The following is a 21297-nucleotide window of genomic DNA, read 5'->3' on the forward strand; positions in this document are numbered from 1 at the left end:
GTAATAATACAAGGTCAAGGCTGAATTATAGACCTAAAGAAACAGAATGTCTACCTTTTCTAAATTATTTTAGGGAAAAGAAGCCTATCTGTTCCTCCCCAAACTGTGGTGAGCCCAGACTTCTGACATGTTTACCATTGTGTTACGTCTTTGATGAGAGTCAAAGACAAAGGCTTTGCCTAAAGAGGTGCTCATTTATCTTTATATCAATGGTGCTAACAAGAGTGCTGGTCAGCTGCACACATCCCCACTCTCTTCTTTAAAGATTCCTGCCTGAAAGCAGGGTCCCTGCCCCAGAGCTGTTGGTGAGACTAGACCTGGGGAGTTGACGGTGTGCCTGTGTTTGTGTTAATGTGGGCAGGCTGGCCTGGGCAGAGCCTAAGAGCAGCTAAGCTTCTTTGGAATGATTTGGGGCCTGTAGCCAGAATAAAGCTCTCACTTGTTTCTGAACTCTAAACACAATGAGCAGTTTCCTGTTATTAAACGGGGGAAAAAAATAGTGCTCAGCTACTGAGTTTTGGATGTACTTGGATTATAGTTCTCCTTGATTTGAAAGGTGATAGGGTGTGACCCTTACTTGTTGCATGCCCTTTTGTTTCCAGGCAGTGATCCATCTACTGATCACAGAGTGGTGTTTACCCACCAGTGAGTTGTGGATTCTCTGTGGGTGGGAAGTGGGGTTTGTTAAGAAGCTGTTTTGGTTGTGTTGTTGGGCCATGAGGCTGCAAGTTCAACAGCAACATTCCACCAACTGGCGTATGTGTGAGAACCACCAGACATCTAATTACTTGGTCAAATCATTTGAAGCAGATCCATTTTTATGTCTGTATAATGTACTATTCTTTAAAGCAGGTAACTTTCTTGAGCAAGCCTGGCTTTTTCCGTGAGATGGTATACTCAACTATTTATATTGCTCATTTCATCAGTTGAAATGGTACTTGAGATTTTCCCATTTTAGAGAGATGCAGGAGTCCCAAAGTCTTGGCAATGCAGTGCAGCAAATGTGGAAAAGGTATAAATACCTTGATGGAAATCATAATCTGTGTGGATAATTGTTTTCTCCTCAGTGTGACATCATCAGTATTGTTCTTTAATTGGAACAGAAGTGCAGTCATGCTGATAAGTTTTTAGTATTTGTTTTCAGCTGCATTTATCACCACAGTGAATTTTAGAACATTTTCATTACCTCAGAAAAGAAGCCTTTCTCATCCTTTAGCTATTACCACCTAACTTCCCCAATTTCCCCCAGCCCTAGGCAACTACTAGTCTACTTTCTGTCTCTATGGGTTTGCCTGTTCTGGAAATGTTTTATAAATGGAATCATATAATATATTGTTCTTTTTTTGTGACTGGCTTTTTTCACTTAGCATAATGATTTTAAGGCTTATCTATATTATAGAATGTGTCAGTACTTTATTCCTTTTTATGACTGAATAATATTCCATTTAATGGATATACCACATTTGTTTATCCATTCATCAATTAATCGATATTTCGGTTGTCTCCAATTTTTGGCTGTCATAATTAATATTGCTGTGCACATTAATATACAATTTTTTTATGTGGACATATTTTCATTTCTCTTGGCTATGTACCTAGGAGTGGAGAGGCATTATATTTTGCAGTGGTTTTTTTTTTTCTATTTGGAAAATGGAAGGGGTGCTTTCCTTGGTGATATAGTCTCAGTGTTGGAGACAGCATTGATTAGGAGGCAGGAATTATGGGTCAGTGTTTCAGGTGTGTCCCTGACTGGCCTTGTATTAGGAAATTCACTGTTTCATCAGCTGTAGAATGAAGTAGTTTTTTATCAGACAATCTTTAAGATCTCTTCCAAGTTAAAAAAATTTCCTGAGTTATAATAAAAGACTTTTCAAATATGAAGGAAAATGTTTCCAGTGAGGTCTAAATAACAGACCACACCCCACTAAAGTCCCTAGATGCTATTTTTTTGTTTCCTAGTTTGAAAACAACTTGGACTTTAAATATATATTTAGTTAAATGTTTGTATATATTTCAGTAAAAATAAAGAAATGCTTCTTTTAAAAAATTGGATGAATATAAAACCAAAATTACTCAAATTTGTGTTCCCCAAAGAAATCTGCTTTAACATTTTGATGTATTTCTTGTCCATGTTTTTCTACTTTAGGTTGTCTTCTTGTTTACTGAGCTGCAGTCATACTCACTTCACAGTATTCTGTTGGGATCCTGTTTTGATTGCCCCTCAGACTCGTTTTGATTTCACTTTGATGCTTCTTACTCTGATTGAAGGACCTTTGAAAGTGGAAAGTATTTTGATTCAAATGGTTTGGGGAAAGCCATTACAGTTTTGAAAGCATAAGATGTTTCCAAAAGTGTGTTTCAGTTAGCAAGATTTGTACATAGCAGAAAGAGATGAAGAGTTAAAATCAGTAGTTTCATGCCATGAAGCAGCTAATCCATTTCCTCTTTTTGCGTTTTGACTGTTTCAGATGCCATCAAAATCATGTGTTTATTCTTTTCCACCATGTAATCTGTTCAAAAAGTAGTTGATTGTGGTTTCAAATTGACCAAGTCTTCCCAGAAAACACGTTCCCAAGATTCTTTCCTGTGTTGGAAGGAAGGGTGAACTTGAGTTTCCTTTTGCCTACTTGCTGGTTTCAATCTCAGCAGCTTGAAAATTTATATTGACTCTTTCTGGTTCCTGAGAGACCACTCTGTACAGTGAAGCAGGCCCTTCTTCCTTGGGGGATGGAGGGTCCACTTCTTCCTGGGACTGGTTCCAAGCTGGGCCTTGATGCTGAAGCATCCTCTCCCGAGTTCCCCAGGACTCCATCTCTTCCTGTTGCAGTGGGTGTTAGCTGAGCATATACTCCCTCACTTTTTCCTTTTTCCTTTTTTTTAACTCATAACACCAAACTCCACTTTCTCACAGTGGTCCTTTTAGTTATAGTAAATATCGTTTAGTATTTATTCAACCAACATTATGGAGCAGCTATTATGTGTCAGATACTGGCAGGCACTGGGATTAAAGAGATCAAAGTCACATTTCTTGCTTTGATGAAATACTGTACTATATGCAGAGTCCTTAAAAATCTGGCTAGAAAAATGTGAAAAAAATCATGAGTGTTTCTTTTTTTTAAAATTTAGTTTGAATGAATACAGAGACATCTTGCAGAAGGTTATGGATGGCTGCCAGGTTATTCCTTGTAAAACACAGCTTTCATTATCTCATGGTTCCAACTCAAGAAAATATAATAAATCACTATTGCCTATAGAATGAAATTTATTTTATTTTCTAATGATTTCTGTGTCTCTTTCAAACCAGATAAATGTGTTGAGTCACCCTTATGTCTGCTCTGTTAGGGATTTGGGTTCCTTTCTCCTCAAGGGCTCTCTTCAATGAAGCAAGTATAGAGGAATAGTTAATCAAATGAGAAACAAAAGGCTAGTTTATTAATCAGGGCACACCTCACCCCTCGACTATGTGGGACAATATGGCCGGAGCTTGACATTACAAATAGGAGCTTCCTTGATTCTGGGCCTGCTTCACTGTACAGAGCGGTGTCTCAGGAACCAGCGTGGTGTTCTTCAAAGCAGTGACCCCACCCACAGGGAAAACCAATCATTGAATGTGAAATGCTGAGCAAGCAAATCAGATGCTGCTGCTCATTTGGGAGGGGATGAATAGGACACGTGAGTGGGAAGAGCAACAGAATTGTCCACATCCCTTGGCAGTGGCAATAATGGGCAATAATAGAGGTTCTAAAGGTCCTGAACTTCCCCATGTCATCCAGCAAGAGACCTCTGCCTCATACTTGCCAGTCTGTTCACACTTATTCTTTCTATATTCTGGACTGTCTTTGTCTGGATGCTTCAATCGTCTGGGACTTAGCTTTCGGGAGTGACTCACGTGTATTTTGATCTGTCTGTGCAATGATCTTCTATAGTATTTATTGTATTCATCTATAGTAAACATTTTCTAATATGTCAAAATCAGGATGCATGATTTGATATACAGGACCAACTATCTCAAAAGTGTAGAATCTGAAGAAAATGCATGGTGATTGTTACTATTTTTGTATAGCTTATTTTATCACTTTGACACACCTTGTACTGTTATTTAATCTTATATTATTATTTGATTGCTTTATGAGTGCCTGATTTAGCTCTTTAGCTAAATTATAATGTCTTGAAGACCAACGAGTGATCTCTCTCTCTCTATTCTATAGAACCATACATTATACACATATTATTATACATATCAGCATGTGACTTTTAAAAATAAGGTGGTTGAAAAATATTTAATGGATTTTTTTCCTGCCTCCTTTTTTCTCTTTTTCTCTCCTTTCCTTTTGTAGTACCTCCTATCTCTTAGGCTGTTGATGTAAAGATTGGAAATGAGGATAGAAATGGTTAGGGCAGCAGATAGGGGCACTATAAAATTCAAGGGCAGAATAGAACTGTGTAAACTTGTTGATTTTTGGAAATTTATTTTCCAGTTTATATATTTCTTCCTTCCTATGTGGTCCATCCTTTTGTGGTGGGTTGGCTCAGAAAGTCGACTTTTGTGTCAAAATCCTGGATTTTGGAATCCTATGACCTGGTTAGCTTTGTCACATAAAAAACTTCACAGCAAAGACTCGGGAACAGAGTGTGGGCGGATGAGTGTAAGTACCCCAGGGCCCACAGCCTAGGGCACATGTCCTGTTGGACTGGGGATGACCGTCATGCCTCTTTAAGCCTCTTTAATTCCTCATCTGTAATGTGGGAATAAATCATGTGGTCATCGTGAGAAGTAAATAAGAAAATGCAGGAGGAATCTTAGTACCATGCCTGGCATCTGTTAGTTATTATTATGCTCAGACACGTAGGCACGGACACCATTGTATGCTGTCCAGGTTAGAGAAGCTCCCTGGGGAGTGTGAAGTCCTAGAGGAGACCGCTCGACTGCTTATAATTTCCAGTTATGGTATCACATATGGGCTCGCTCAGTTGCAGAAATTGTGGTCTGAGTGTCGTCAATAGCTGATTAGCATGCCTATTAGATACATCACCCTTGACAGACATGTGGAACAAAGATCCATAAAGAAAATCTGAAAACAAATTTAGAAAAACAAACTATTTATAACTTGTGCCCACTCTTGAGAATTTCAACCAACGGACTAACTCAAAACTCAAAATAAAAAAGTTTATGTATCAAGATGTTATGAAGAATAAAGACCTTCTAAATAGTTCAAAAAATAGGCACATAAATGGAAGTAAACTGTAGTGTATCCTCTCTGTGCAATGTTATACAGGCTTTATAAGTGTTTAGCACATTTTAAGTAACTTGGAAAAATACTTAGGTTATCATGTGATTTGAAAACCACTAGTGTAACACTACACGTGCAGCATGAGCTCAACTGTATTAGCATGGTTTTAGAAAATAGACTGGATTGAAGTACATCGAAATTTAACAGCGGTTATCTTTGGATGACGTTGGGATTATGGGTAAATTTGCCCCTCTAATTTTGCTGCTTTATATTTGCTGTATTCATATGACATATGTGTATTATTTTTATGGGCCGAAAACTAGATTTTTTCATAGGGGATAAGTAATGTACATAGCTGGTAGACAAAAACCATGGTATTTGGCTTGGATTTTCACAATGAAAAAAATCAAATGCATGAGGCACTAACTGAATTATTTGCTATGTACTCCTCAAAGACAAATAAGAGTGTGGCTTAAGCTAAACGAAAGACACACTGCTTTGGAGAATTTGAGAGAGGTTTAGCTTTTTGGAGGCCTTTGGAAAAGCAGCAGAAATACAAAGCTCCAGCAAATGCGTATGTGCTGTGTCAGTGTTCTTTTCCAGAACTAAACTTGGGTATTCTTAGCCATTATTATTGTTGGAGATTTGAGACTGTCATTTTCTTTTAAATGTTTGACAGCTATAAGCTTTCAGCTATCAGTAAATGAGGTAAAAATATATTTTGAGTATCAAACATCTTTTTAGGGAAATAGGCCCAGCGAAACCATCATTAATAGTTCACAGTGAGGCAACATGTGAAGCTCCCGTCCTAATCCTGCTCAGGCATGTCCACCAGATGTGCTCCAAGTCCTTTTATTTACATGGATGTTTCCAGCAATTCAGTGTATATTTTTCTACTTACAAATAAATGCATACCAATAGCCCTCTTTTTCACATTGCTGTGCTTCAGCATATTTGTTTGTTTTAAAGAGCAGGAAAATAGGCCCTGAGTATTTTTCACATCGTTACCACACGTAGAACTATTTATATTGATGTATTTAAAACGTATAGGCTCATATGGCTATTTTGAAAAATGCATAAAATGTATGAATAAGAAGATAATTACTCAGAGGTAACTACTGGTTAACATTTGGTATGTTTCCTTCCACTTATTTTTATTAATACTTTTTCATAAATGTTACCAATTCTGTATTTATTCTCTAGGTTGCTTTTATTGCCTGTCCTTTTCATATTGGTACACGTAGAACTCATTCTTTTAAATTCATTACTTATGATACGCTGTAGTATATTTAGCTATCCTGTCAAGCAACCTAGATTGATAGACATTTAGATTGTTGTCATTTTTTTGCTGTTAAAATGATATTGTAATGAATATCCTTGTATGTGTTTTGAGCACATGAGTGTTTTTCTAAGAAGTAGAAATACTGGATGATGGGGTTTGCTTTTATATTTTCTTTACTTAGTATGTGTTTTTAGTATATTTCTTTATCCGTTTATAAACATACACATTATATATAAATAGATGTTAGAGATATTTATTTTTCTTTTAGAGTGAAGTGTTAGTTGCATTAGTCCTATTGCTCTAAATCTTGTGTTTTTGACTTATTGACATAATATTAACCTCTTTCCATGTCATATTTACAAAAGTGGTACAATGTTACGGGTGGTCTGAACTTTTATAGCAGATACACGGACACCTGGTGATATGACTGACTGTCTTCTAGCAACCTAACTTTTTAAAAAACTTTAAATTTGTTATAATTTCAAACTTCAGTAAATTGCAAGAGTAGTACAAAGAACTCCTGTATGTCCTTTACCCAGATTCATTAATTATGAACATTTTCCCCCATTTTCTCTCTCTCTCTCTCTCTCTCTCTCTCTCTCTCTCTCTCTCTCTCTCTCTCTCTCTGTTTCCTATGTATGAACTCATAAATTTTCTTTGCCTTGTTCACTTGATTATGTTGGTGTCTGTCGGAGTTCTCCACTAAAAAAGTTATTTTTTCCAGTGTAATTATTACTAATTTATGGAGAGATTCATCCACATTGATGTATGTATCTGTAGTTATTTGTTTCTTGCTGAAAGTTTTCCATTGTATGAATATTTCACACATTGCTTTTCTATTCATTTGTTGATAGACGTTTGGGATTTTGCTTGACATAGGGGTGCATCAAGCAGATCCCCTCTTAAAGAAGTGCCGCTGTCCCGCTGCAGAGAATGTGGTCAGCAGACAGCCTCTAGCTGTCTCCTCCTTCTGAGTCTCCTGGCACAGCTGCAGAGCGCTGCCTTGTCCAAGGTTATGCCCTTCCTGAGGCAGCCCACATGCAGTGCCTGAGAGAGGCAGTGGTCTCACGGTCCAACCATTGCAGCCTGAGGCAGGACAGCTCTGACATGCATTTTTCTCCTGACTTCCGTGGTATCCACCACTGTTACACCAGCACCCCCTTGTCAGCTATCTGTGACTGTATTGAGGCAGCTAAAGATTTGAGCAAAGTTTTTAATGCAGATGTTGGGATATCTCCTCTGTGGTTCCTCCCTTTTCCAGTGTTTTCTCCCTTAATTTCTATTGCTCTGGTACTTCTCATTTCTGTCCTCTTATTCCTCAAGCCAGCGTCCTGTTGGATTTATAGCTGCTCTGTACCATCTGGAGTGTAGTGTGGCCTCATACAAAAGCTGTACAGATGTGAATCTCATGTGGTGTCGTTCTTTTCTTTCAAGAATAAAATCCTCTCTTAAATTTTGTTGTTAAATTGTTATTTATATTATTCCAAATATATTTGTGTGATATGTGTGAGTGTATATATATTTTTTGTGATCTACTTTATGTTATCTATGTATGTCATCTCAAATATATTTGTATAGTTTATGTTATCCCAAATTTAAAATTGTTCTCTGCGAGAGGGCTAGTTTGATAAAAGCTACTCTGCCAGTACTGAAACCAGAAACTCATTCAAATTTTTAATAGATATTGTCAACAACTCTCCTAAATCAGTTTTCTTTTTTTTTCTAAGTCAGTTTTATCAACGTTCTTTCATCAGTGTTGTGTTGATGTTTCCATATCTCCATATGTTTGATAATTGATATTGTAAAGCTGTTTTCCTAGTACCCTACCTGATGGATGAAAATGTTAGTTCAGTGTTTTAATTGGCATTTCCCTATATTCTAGTGAGCCTGAGGAGATTTTCATTCCACTGGAAAGTTCTACTTTCTGTTTTACATTAATAATTTGCCTATTTATAGTTTTGCCCATTTTCTTATGAGTTATCTTTTTGCTTATTGATAATACATATGAATTATAATTAATTGTTAGCTATTTACCTGGCAAATAAATTCTAATAGTCTATTTTCACCTTTGCTCATGTGTCTTTTATCCTATACAAGTATTATATTTTTATGTATAATTTATCTGTCCTTTATGTCTGTTGCTTTCTTACTCCAGTGCTTTTCTAGGTATAGTTACTAATTTTTTTTTTTACAAAATTTGTTTCGTACTCAGGCTCCAAACTCTATCTTCCTGTGGTAGTCAGCAACTGAAATGTGCTAATGTGTTATTTTGTTACCTGCTTATACACTGTTGTTTAAAATAAGTAATATTCCAAAGAGTATTCCTGAAAATAGTCTTAAGGAGCGTGATTATTAATTAAATTGCTCAGAATGTTCCGGTTCAAATATCCCATAATTTATTTAATTTGTCCCCCATTGTTGGACATTTTTATTGTTAATGATGCTACAAACAGTCTTGGATGTACGTCTTTGGATATATTTCTAATTATTTCATTGATATAGATTCCTATATAGAAACGGACTGTTACAAAGTGTGTGATACAAATTGCTAGTCATCGCTGATTGTTTTCATTTCAATCAGCACATTATATTTCCAACTCTGGATTTTATTATTTTTAAAAAACTGCAATATGAAATAATGGTCTTAATGTACTAATATGCATTTCTTGTTCATATTTTCATGTGGTTGTGTCATTTTTTGTTTTTGTGGGCATGTGAATATTCTGTTCCTTTTCTCACATTTATCTTAGGGTATTTGTCTTTTTCTTATTGATTTAGAAAACTTCTTTATATATCGAGTACATTAATTAATCCTTTTATATTGTCCAGTTTTTGCTTCATGATCATATGCCATTTTGGATGGAGATATATATACATATATATAATTTGATCATTATTATTACGGCTTTCATCTTTGAGGTTTGAGGATTGCTGAATGAATTTAAGTGCCAATAATAATTATTGCTGAGTAGTTAGCACTTTAAATGTAAAAATGAAACCACATTTCAAAGGATTCTTTCTGTCTCTTTTATAATGTTATGGACCCAGTGCTTCTGATTAAAAACCATCAATGCAACAGTGGTTCCTAGTTAATTTGATAAGTGTAACTGATGATTATCAATGTAAACCAGGCACAATGCCATAAAAGATTTTCCCTCTTAAAAGGCACTACTTATTTCTTTATTGACATATCTATCTTCTTTGATTCCAATTTTGGTAGATTGTTATGCAATAGAAATTGAGATATTGAACAACAACATCAGAACAGTGGTCTAACTGTTGTTTATGTGCTATATAGGGTAAATGGTAAAATTCTAGGTTACGCTATAGCTACTAAAGCATTTTGGTAATGCGGGATCTTAGAGACCATCTAGTTTTGTTTTCTAAGGGTAGGAATCCCTTTCGAAACACCACTGAGAGATGGTCAACCCGTTACGGCATCCCATTCCATTTTCAGAAAGGTCTTCTAAATCTCTAACTTAAAGCCGTTATTCCTGTTTGTGTTTTCTGGAGTCACACAGTGTAAATCTAAAGTCTATCTCAGGTGGCTGGTTAGCACAGTTGGTTAGAGCATGGTGCTGATAACACTAAGGTTGCTGGTTCAATCCCCACATGGGCCGCTGTGAGCTGCGAACTACTTAAAAAAATAAAAATAAATAAATAGATAAATAAAGTCTATCTCATTGTGCACATTTCCCCACCCATTTTTTTGCCCAACCATGGTCCGTCTTTGACAGGGCACCTCAAGAATTTGCCTGTAGCAGCAGAGGAACTTGAACCCTCACTCAAGTCTCTGTGCCCAAGTAGTCTTTTTGTTAAGTGCTAATTGTCCTGATGTTAACAGCATCCATTTTCATCGTACATACTTTTTGCAAAAAATGAGATTATGGTTGGAAAATGGAAATTAAATAAAACCAGTGGTTGAAATGAGAAAATGATGAAGATAGCACAAAGAGAAAGGTTTGGAGGTTTCATCTTTTAGAACCAATGAAGTTAGAGGTTCTGGATTAGTTCAGGAGAGGCCAGAATAAAATGGACATTAGAGTGGTGATAAAGTTATCTCCTCTCTGTAAGAGAAGCTGTGACAGAGGTGACTGAATTCATAGGTGTGCTCAATCAGTGGTTTCGAGGCTGGCCATAATGAAATGGTTATTGCAGCACTATACACAATAGCCAAGACATTAAAACAACCAAAATGCCCATCAGTAGACGACTGGATTAAGTAGTTGTGGTACCTTTATACAATGGAGTATTACTCGGCCATAAAGAAGAATGAAATCTTACCATTTGCAACAATATGGATGGACCTAGAGAACATTATGCTAAGTGAAATAAGTCAGATGGAGAAAGACAAATACCACATGATCTCACTTATATGTAGAATCTAAAGAATAGAATAAATGAACAAACTAATCAGGAACAGTGTAAGAGATACAGAGAAAAAACTGAGGGTTGCTAGATGGGAGGGGAGTGGGGATGAGGGAGAAGGTGAGGGGATTAGAAAGCACAATCGGTAACCACAAGATTGCCACGGGGATACGAAAGACAGTTTGCGGGACATAATCAATAATGTTGTAAAGATTTTGTAGGGTGTCAGCTGGGCACTTGTCTTATTAGGGAGACCACTTCATGGACAGTGTAGATGCCTGACCACTGCAGTGTACACCTGAGGTTCAAGCTGAATAATAATTAATGTCAACTACTATTTTATATATTTATATACATACATACATGTATATTTAGTCACAGGATATGGAGTACAGTGTAGGGAATACAGTCAGTGGAATTGTAACAGCTGTATACAGTTTCAGAGGGGTAGTAGATTGTGGGAGGGGGTTATCACTTCGTGAGGGGTGTATATGGTCAACTATTACATTGTTTTGTACACCTGAAACTAATTTAAAAAGAGGAGAAAAATGAACGGGAGGGCTAGCGGTGGAGTGGAGCCAATCACATAGATCAAGCGCTGTCTTCCACAGCACCGGTCCCTGTCTGGAGTGGTAATACAAGAGAAAGACAGGAACTACACGTAGTATGAGAATTCAACAAAACATGGAGAGAAATCTTTTCCTTTTCCTGCCAGACAGGGATGATGGCTTGAGCCACCACACATCATGCTTCGCTTTCAGAAATTTCAATATGCTTGGTGATTTATGGGAGTTCAGATCCTTTGGTCAATGAAGTTTCTCTGTTCTAATTTTTCTATGATAACCTCTGAGATTTGAAGAGCAGCCAAATATCTCAAGTTCTTTTAGCCATTCTTAAAATGACAGATTTTCTAAGCCACTATCCTTGTCACTCTCCAATGAACACTGTTTAATTTCAGCTTTTGTGTGTGTGAAATTTGGAAGCCAGAAAAATGTAGTTTTTTGGTTGTTGTAGAAAACCACAGTAGGAGGCAGTTAAACTCTTACTCCTTGAGTTGGACTCTAAGTTAAATTCTTGCTACATTAAAATCTAAACTATGTTTAATAGAAGAATATATCTGAAAAGCTGGTACTGCAGTGTACTGTGGACTTTATGCATTGCTTTAGTCATAGTTTTAAATTTACAGTCTATGTATTGGGTCCAACATAAAGAAATGTTGGAACAAATCATTCAGCAATCTCTTGCATGACACCGAAGCTTCAAAATACAGCTCCTCTCTAAGCCTTTGGAAGAATTAGAAACCTTTTCATCGTGAATATCAAACAACCACAAAAAAATCTACAAGAACAAAACCACCAAACAACCACCACAACAAAACGGCACGCTTTCTTCTTAATTACCAGACACTCAGTGTGCTGCTGTATAATTTTAATACATCCTTTTCTTCTTTTCACACACACTTTTAGCTGAGGAAAGCAGGGAGGAAGAAAGAAGGAACACTCCAGTTACCCAGTTTTGCAGATCTAGGAGTTCAAGGTCCTAGGCAGACTTGAGGTGACTGTTTCCCCTGTGAGATCTGGCAGTTCCACCCAATGGCAATAACAAGACACTCCACAGTTTTCAAGGCACTTTGAATTGTATTATTGCAGTTCATCTTCACTTTGGGAATTAATAGGAAAGGTGGTCTTGTCTTCAGTTGGCCCAGGAGCAAACTGAACACAAAGAGGAGCTTGCCAGAGTTCAGGCTGTCCACAGAGGCAGAAGGAGATCCTGACCTCCTATCCTGCCTTATAGCCTGGGGCTCCTTCTGCTGAACCACACCCCTTTCTCAGGTGCTGGTATGAATCTGTGAGGTTGGCTTGTGCTGAAGCAAATACACCCATAGCATGACCTCTGAATCTTGGAGTTGAAAAGGAGGTGAACCAACAAGGAAGGAGAAAAGCCTTCAGCATCTTAGGGTGCTCCTTTCAACTCCTAAGAAGGCCTGGAGGAGGTAGTTGGATGATTTGACATACGTTTTAAAGGAGCTTCAGCATATAACCATGATATGAAAAGATGGAGTAGTTGTAAAATATCTCTGTTAATTTGCACACAATCTTTGGAGCCAAAAGTGCCCATGAGACAGGGCTGTGGTAAAGAAATGATCCTAGTATATAAAAACAGTCTCTCTAAGGCAGGAGAATCGAATGTTTTGTGTCCTGGAGACTAAGGGAGTGGGGTAAAGGGTATAATGCTTTAGACTTTTCTTCAGTTAGTGCCACACCAACTGGCACAATGGTGGCCGGATGCAATGGGCAGAGACGTCCCCTGCAAGTAACATTTCAATGACAGGAAATACAAAAGAATAAGAATGCCAGGCAGAGAAGCAGAGGGAATGGTATCAAGAAAGAGGAAGTGTTGTCCCCCCTTTTCATGCCCACTTTACTGTGTTTTTTTTTTTTTTTTTTTTTTTTCAGTCTGTCTTCTCTTATTTCTCTGACATGCCGCCAGAGAGGTGGACGTAAATCAGATTTAGAGTGATCTGTCTGTGCCTCGAGGGCTCAGGGATGGGATACTTTTCTCTTACAAAAGGCCGGTCACATACCAATAAATCATTAACTAACTAGTTCCCTTGAATGTTAAAGGTAGTTTAAGTGTCATTTTGGATGACATTAAATTCAGAGTCAAAATTAGTATAAGGATACATAAAATTTAGTTTTATCAGTATATCAAATGTTAAAAATGTATTTAATTTCCACTTTACAAGCAGTTACAGAAAGAAGGAGAAAGGGAAAAAGGCGAAAGAGGAGGGGGTACTGAGTCAGAGGAAGAATAACATGACCACCTACTTAATATTGTGTTGGAAACGCACCAAGACTAGAGAATTGCTATCCATGGTTTTTAGCCATCTCCACATCATAAGGCACTTTCAGTCTCCCTTTTAATTGGGATGGATGGTCATGAGAACCCACGTTGGGGGAGTAATATGCTCAGGACTTTAGAGGGCCACTGAAAAGTGTTATTTACACTCCTGGGGACTAGGAAGGCCAGATCCCAAGGCCCAGGTGGGGATGGAGGGCTCTCCCACCTTTAGAGCCCTGCTGTGGTCCCAGAGGCACTGTCACCCCAGGCTACTGTGTTATCGTGATCACTAGCTCCATGTGTGTAAGTCACCAAGCCAGGGACAGTTTAGAAGGCATCCATTTCTTTGTCCAGCCAGAGTCTGATGTGTGGTGTCAGAAAGCTGGTTACCTGGGAGGAGAAGACTCTGGGGCCTTCTTGTAGGGCTTCACCCGCCTCTCCCAGACAGGGGCAGTGCTGGAAGAGGATTCAAAGAGGATTTTCTGCCTTAGTGGTGCAGAGAGGGTTGGTTTTAGTTCTCTTAATCTAACACTAAACTTTTTCAAGAATATATGTAATAACTTAAAACTCTGCAGTACCATCCAAATAGTAATACGTGTGGCACAACATTTTTTAAAACATTGTTTTTCTGCTGTATACTTTTAAGAAAACCCATTGTAGTTTTTTTGTTATTGTTTGTGATTTTTATTAAAACATAGCAAACAAACAATATTATATTAGTTTCAGGTGTACATCATAGTTATTCAACAGTACCCACTTGCCACTACACATAGTTATTACCGTAGTATTGATTATCCTCGTATTCCTCATGCTACAGAAGTGGTCACCATGATAAGTCCAGCAACCATCTGACACCACACCACACACACTATCACCACATTATTGACTATGTTCCCTATGCTGTACATTACATCCCCAAGACTTATTTGTCTTATACTTGGAACTTTGAACCTCTTATTCCCCTTTATCTTCCCCGCCCTTTTTTTTACAATTGCAGTTGACGTTCAATATTAGTTTATATTAATTTCAGGTGTACAACATAGCAGTTAGATATTTATATAATTTACGAAGTGATCCGTCTGATTAGTACCCACCTGGCACTATACATAGTTATTACCATATTATTGATTATATTCCCTATGCTTTATTTTACATCCTCATGACTATTTTATAACCACCAATTCGTATTTCTTAATCCCTTTACCTTTATTTACTGTGCCTCCAACGCCCTCCTATCTATCACCTGATAGATCTAGTACCCATCTGACACCATCCATAGTTACGACAATATTATTGACTATGTTCCTTGTGCTGTACCCTACATCCTCGTGACTACTTTGTAGCAACCAATTTGTACTTCATCCCTTCCCTTTTTTCACCCACCCTCAACCGCCTCCCATCTGGCAACCATCAAAATGTTCTCTGTATGAATTTGTTTCTGTTTCATTTGTTTGTTTATTTTGTTCTTTAGAGTCCACTTATAAGTGAAATCATATGACATTTGTCTTTTGCTGTCTGACTTATTACACTCAGCACAGTACCCTCTAGGTCCATCCATGTTGTTGCAGATGGCAAGATTTCATTCTTTTTTACAGCTGAGTAATATTCCATTGTACATATGTACCACTTCTGCTTTATCCATTCATACATTCAGGGACTCCCAGGTTGCCTTCATATCCTGGCTATTGTAAATAATGCTACAATGAACATATGGAAAAGCATCCCTCGAAATAGTATTTTAGGTTACTTCTGATAAATACTCAGAAGTGGGATTACTAGGTCCTTCTTTGTCTCTTGTTACAGCCTTTGTTATAATAATGTCTCTTTTATCTGGTATGAGTATTGCTACCCTGGATTTTTTCTTCTTTTTTCATGAAATATTTTTTTCCATCCCTTTTCAGTCTCTGTGTGTCTTTCTATCTGAAGTGAGTTTCTTGTAGGCAGCATGTGTAAGGGTCTTGTTTTCTTATCCATTCAGCCCCCCTATCTTTTGATTGGAGCATTTAATCCATTTACATTGAAAGTTATTGTTGATAGGTATGAAGTTATTGCCATTTTATTATTTATATTTTATATATATATATATTTTTTTCATCTTAAAGAAGTCTTTCTAAGATTCATTATAATACTTGTTTCATAGTGAGGAACTCTTTTAGCTTTTTCTTATCTGGGAAGCTCTTTATCTGTCCTTTGATTCTAAATGATAGCTTTGCTGTGTAGACTAATCTTGATTGTAGGTCCTGGCTTTTCATCACTTTGAATAGTTCCTTCTGGCCTGCAAAGTTTCTGCTGAGAAATCAGCTGACTGTCTTAAGGAAGCTCCCTTGTAGGTAACTAATTGTTTTTCTCTTGCTGCTTTTAGGATTCTCTCTTTGTCTTTAGCCTTTGACATTTTAATTATGTTATGTCTTGGTGTGGGCCTCTTTGAGTTCGTCTTGTTTGGGACTCTCTGCACTCCCTGGGCTTGTATATCTATTTCCTTCACCAGGTTAGGGAAGTTTTCCATCATTATTTTTTCAAATAGATTTTCAATTCCTTGTTCTCTCTCTTCTCCTTCTGGGACACTGGTACACATAACGCAAATGCTGGTATACTTGATGGTGTCCCAGAGACCCCTTAAACTCTCCTCAGTTTGTTGGATTCGTTTTTTCTTTTTGCTGTTCTGATTAGGTATTTACTGCTACCTCATCTTCTAAATTGCTGATTCGATTCTCTGCTTCATCTAATCTGTTGTTTATTCCCTGTAATATATCTTTCATTTCTGTTATTGCATTCTTAATTTCTGACTGGTTCTTTTTTATGTTTTCCATCTCCATTTTTATGTTTCCTATCTCTTTATTCAAGTTCTCCCTGAGATTGTTGAGCATCCTTATAACCAGTGTTTGGAGCTCTGCCATCTGGTAGATTGTTCATGTCCATTTTGTTTAGTTCTTTTTCTGGAGCTTGTTTGTCTCCCCATTTTGGCCGCCTCCCTGTGTTTGTTTCTACATATTAAATAGAGCTGCTATGTCTCCTGGTCTTAGTAGAGTGGCCTTATGTAGTAGGTGTGCTGTGGGGTCAATGGCGCAGTCTTCCTGGTCACCTGAGCCACATACTCCAGTTGTAGCTCTTGTGTGGGTTATGTGTACCCTCATCTTGTAGTTGAGCCTTGGTTGCTGTTTGCACGTAAGTGGGAGAGATTGAACCTTGGTCTCATTGGTTGTGAGGACTGGCTGTCACTACAGGGAAGGTGTTATGGTGCAAGGGCTGACTCTACAGAGCAGTATTTGCCTCAGCAGGGCTCTGGTGCCTGCTCAATCTACCCCTTGGATTTATCATCCTTGGAGGTGGCTGGGTGATTCTTCAGCTCATTTTGAAGCTGGCTACTGGAAGGGGACCTGTTGCAGGTCAAGTTCAGCCACAGACTCTGCCCCACCCAGGGCAACCCAGCATAAGCCACGCAACAATCAGCAGATGGCCACTACCTGTGCCATGCTTGGAAGTGCCTCAAGAAGCCAAACTGCCAACCAAGGCTAGCTGCCACTAATTCTGGGCTTACAGCTGCTCAGCTAGTGGTATAGGACATGTTGAAGCCAGATGCTGCTTTTTTGGGCTCTGCAAACCTTTCAGAAACCCTAGGAAAGTATATAGCATGAGCAGGTGGTTTGTATGAAAAAGCCATTGGAAGCAGCTTGGATGTGCTTGAAAACTGGGTGAGGTGGGAGCTCAGAATCCCCAAGGCATGGCAAATGAATGGTTTCAGCCAGCTTGATGGAGACATAGGTACAGCAGCTACCTGTGTCTGCATGCTGGGAGGGGGAAGGGCTCAACAAAGAAACAATGGCTCTATCAGTTCCTCCATCCTGGAGAACATTGCCCTTCCAGCCCTTGTCATGAAGCCAGACAACTCACTCCACCCCCTCCTTCCCTTATGTCCTGGTCACCCCTCCAGCTGCTGCCTCAGTGCTGGAGCTCAGAGCCAGTGATTCCATTGGCAAGTAGGGCCGTGCGTGGTCCCTTTAATAGGAGTGCCTGGGATTTCAGTCACCCTCTCTCTCACTCAGTCACAATCTTCACTGGTTTTCACAACCAGAAATTATGGGGACTTCTCTCCCTGGCACTGGAACCCTGGGGTGGGGAGCCTTGTGTGGCACTGGAATCCCTTGCTCCTTTTGGGGGGACCTTCACAGTCAAGGTATCCCTCCTGATTTTTAATGGTCATACAAGGGTGTGAGACCAGCCCATTCTGCATCTCTGCCCCTCTAACCAGTCTCAAGGTGGCTTCTTCTGTATGTCCTTAGTTGTAGGGCTTCAGTTCAGCAAGATTTCAGGTGATTTGCAATGATGGTTGTTTTGTAGTTTAGTTGTACTTTTTATGTGGTCCTGAGAGGAAGTAAGCACAGTGTTTACCTACTTTGCCATCTTGACCTGAACTCCCCTGGTGGTTTTTAACCTTCCTTTGAACATCGTTTATTTGACCAACATCATTTTCTGTCTCTGGTACATAAGTAGTATTATAGAAACCTGGAATTAGGTTTGAAAAATGGATAAATATCTTCATTGATTACATAGCAATATTTGCTTATTATAAATGATTCAAACAATTTAAAAATGGGATGAACATATTTTTATTGGCTATATTTGGTTTATTGTAAATGATTCAAACAATATAGAAATATAGAAAGTGGAAGTGGTCCTGTAATACCATCCCCCAGCAATTGCCACTGTTAGCTATAAATTTGTTTCTAACTGCCAGAAGTTTAAGGACAGAGTTTTAAGTGAGCTTGTGTTCTCATATTGGGTTACATTTGTTCTCTCAGCAAAAGCACATAAGTATAAGCAGCAGCCAACCCAAGGCAGAGCCAACCCATTATAATAAAAACCAGAAAACTGAAAATTCATACAAATGTGCAATAGATACCAATAAGACCCTAAAAATTTAAAATTCTAAATCTGTTTATTATGTTGTCTTTCTGGCATTTTATGGTCATTATAGTTAAAAGATAAGAATCTTTGGTGAATCTGCCTACCTACAGTATCTGTTTTTTATTGCTTTTCTAGTGGTTTGTGAGCTCAGCATAATGTTCTGGTTTTCCATCTTATGTTAAGAATATATATTTGATCGCTTAAGGGGTCTTTAGTTATCCTTTCTTTGGGTGCCTACCTGAATGTGATTATATAGGCATGAAGTTGATCATCATGTGTGGCTATTCAAAGCAAATTTATTATGTTAATTACAACTCAAGTTTCTTTGCTGTGATTATTCACCAAACATTATTGAGGGCTTTGTGTATGCCTGGCACAGCGTTAGGCTCAAGTGTATCAAAGGACAAGGCTGGTAGGGAAGAGAGATGCAGACACGGACAACTCTAATGTGATGTGAGAAGAGTGCATGGGGTTCCTGAAACACAGAGGAGAGAGTGACTCCTTTTGCCAGGGAAGGATATTCTTAGGGGAACTGACATTTCAGTGACCTGTCATGAAAGTTCAGTCAGAATTTGTAGGTAGAAAAGGGACTGGGAGTTGAAGGAAGAATGTCAAGACGATGAGATACCCTGAGAGAGAATGGAATTAACTTTTGCTAAGTGCCTACTGGGTACCAGGCACTGCATGTCAGCTGATTCAGTTCTATAAGGTTTATATCATTGTCTTCATTCTGCCCATGAGGAAAGTCCTTCTCAGAAAGGTTAGGTGACTTGCCCAAGGTCTCATAACCTGAGTTACCACGTGGAGGAGCCAGGACTCACACTTAGGTCTGATGACTCCATAGTGGTATGAGGTTGAGGAAAGAGCTTGTCTTCTTGTGGGCAGTGATGGGTCAGTGTGCCTGCAGTGTGGAATGCATTCGAGGAAACAGGCAGAAGCAAGATTAAAAATGGGAAATGGGTCCAGTTCCTGAAGCCTCTGTAAGATTTGCTCTTAGAGTTTGAAAATACTAGCGAGGGTTTATAAGCAGACATTAAAGCTCAGATTTATTTTTTAGAAAGAGAACTCTGACCACCGATTTTGGGTTGGAGGGAGTTGGGTAAGACCAGCGGTAAGGTCACAGGTTTATCCTCAATATACTTAGATATGCAAAGAAAATGTTTTTCTAAATTTGTCCTGACTTCTTAAAACCCACCCCCTCCCCACTTAACAAGTGGAGAGAAAAAAATACATTTAGCTGGCAGTAATAAACTCAGTCTATTCAATAATGTAAAAGGTCTCTTTTGGTAATTCATTCTTCCCTCTGCACCTCACGGAGGTCACATGTCTTTGAGATTTTGTGTGTGTGTGTGTGTGTGTGTGTGTGTGTGTGTGTGTGTGTGTGTTGGGTTGTTGTGTGTTGCCCTTGCTGGTGCCAACTGTGGTCTGGCATTGTTCTGGCTCCGCCTTGGGTATCTGTTGGCATCTATTGCTGAAGTGTGTGGCTGCTGTAAGTTGTGGTCCGTTATCTCTCAGATCAGGACCTGGTGGTCCATTTTGCTTACGTGGTCCCTCCTTGGCTCTTGCTGGGGCGGCATAGCTCCCCACACTATGAGGTCTGACAGTGCCCCTCCCCCACAGTCCTCCACTGTACACTTGGGGATGTCCACACCGCTTAGAAGCGAGGGAGCTATGGATAGCTAAACTGAAAACAGGCCCTTTCTTCACCTAACTGCCATGACACCAATTTTACTGATTTATGTGAAATGGTCACCAGCCATGGGGTCACCACCATATGTTGTCATCAGGGTCGGGTGGGGCAAGAGGACATTCTGTGAGATGACATCTCTAGATCCCAAAGGAAAAATGATACTGAAGATCCCTCGCTTTTGGCTTTGTCATGAACCCTTTTAACTCTTCACCCTTTGCCCTGAGTAGGGAGAAGCTGTACCATCTGGGTCTCTTTCTCCTTCTGTTTTCTCTGTCTACCTTGGCCACTTCTTCTCTGCACACTTCTTGTGTTTCCAATTCACTGGGACTTCGCTAGGTCATCCTGTCTTCCTTCAAGGGGGACCAGTAAGCTCCCACTTTGGGCTGTAGTAGCAGCCAGGATACAAGAAGGGAGAAAGACCAGCTATAAGATAAAGGAACCTCAATTGGACAGTATGTCAAAGCTGTCACATCTGTCGTCCTGTGATGAAGCTGTTACAGTAGTCTAGGTGAGAGATAATAAAAGCCAGAAGAGAGTCCTAGGAGGAAGCATTGGTGAAACCAAATTTGGGGCTGATTAGAGGGAGATGTTGAGGGTGACTTTGGAGTTCCTAGTTGGGGCAACTATTGGATAAAGATGCACTTGACAGAGAAAAGACAGGAGGAGAAGGATTAGTTGTGAGGGCAGGAAGTAAGAGGAGGAGCATTAGGGGGCAGGGCAGGGGGAAGGAAGGTAATGGGTGAGTTCATGAGTTCGGTTTTGAACATGATTGAAATGCTGTCTAATGGGAGAAAAGTGGGGTTGGCGCCTGGGAGAGAATCTCTCTGAAAAAGTAGATTTGGGAACAGGTAAGGACATCTAGGGAGAAAAAGAAGACACATCACTGTCATTGTAGATGAATTTAAAGACGAAGTTATCACTCTAATTAATCCTTCCTTGTACTTCATGATGACCCAGTACTTTGGAACTCCTCGTTCCTG

The 21297-nt window shown here is 39.0% G+C and overlaps 1 protein-coding gene across 8 annotated transcripts in view; it reads left to right on the forward strand.

Moving 5' to 3' along the window:
• RASGRF2 (Ras protein specific guanine nucleotide releasing factor 2) overlaps nucleotides 1–21297 on the forward strand; it is a 223405-nt gene that overhangs the window by 51424 nt on the left and 150684 nt on the right. The window lies entirely within an intron of this gene.

This window comes from Rhinolophus sinicus, chromosome 3, assembly GCF_057876585.1.
Source record: "Rhinolophus sinicus isolate RSI-liver-muscle chromosome 3, RSI-T2T, whole genome shotgun sequence".
In the NCBI taxonomy this organism is placed as follows: Eukaryota; Metazoa; Chordata; class Mammalia; order Chiroptera; family Rhinolophidae; genus Rhinolophus; species Rhinolophus sinicus.